We start from the raw sequence: 342 nt of genomic DNA, 5'->3' as shown, positions 1-342 counted from the left end.
CGGCAAAAGTTTACGTCTCAAAGAGGATGAAGTAACTTAAGAGAGGGAGAAGACACAAATAACTTAGTGAAATGCATTAAAAAGCAATAAATCATGAGGCAGCACATTAACATACGTTGCCAACACAGAACAGAAAAAGTGGCCTAGGGACTCTTAACGCACAACGGCACAGAAAGCATAAATAAAAATGATCATAGAAACAGAATAAGTCTTTGGGGATTCCTTTAAATCATCGCAGCTACAGAGGGACACTTTCTTCCATGACTCTTAATCATGCATGACACCTGAGTCTCCCTCTCTCTCCATATATGCCACTGTCTGCCTGCCTGCCTGCGAACGCAC

The sequence above is a fragment of the Penaeus monodon genome, chromosome 27, assembly GCF_015228065.2.
Source record: "Penaeus monodon isolate SGIC_2016 chromosome 27, NSTDA_Pmon_1, whole genome shotgun sequence".
NCBI lineage: Eukaryota > Metazoa > Arthropoda > Malacostraca > Decapoda > Penaeidae > Penaeus > Penaeus monodon.
This window is presented reverse-complemented; position numbering follows the sequence as displayed.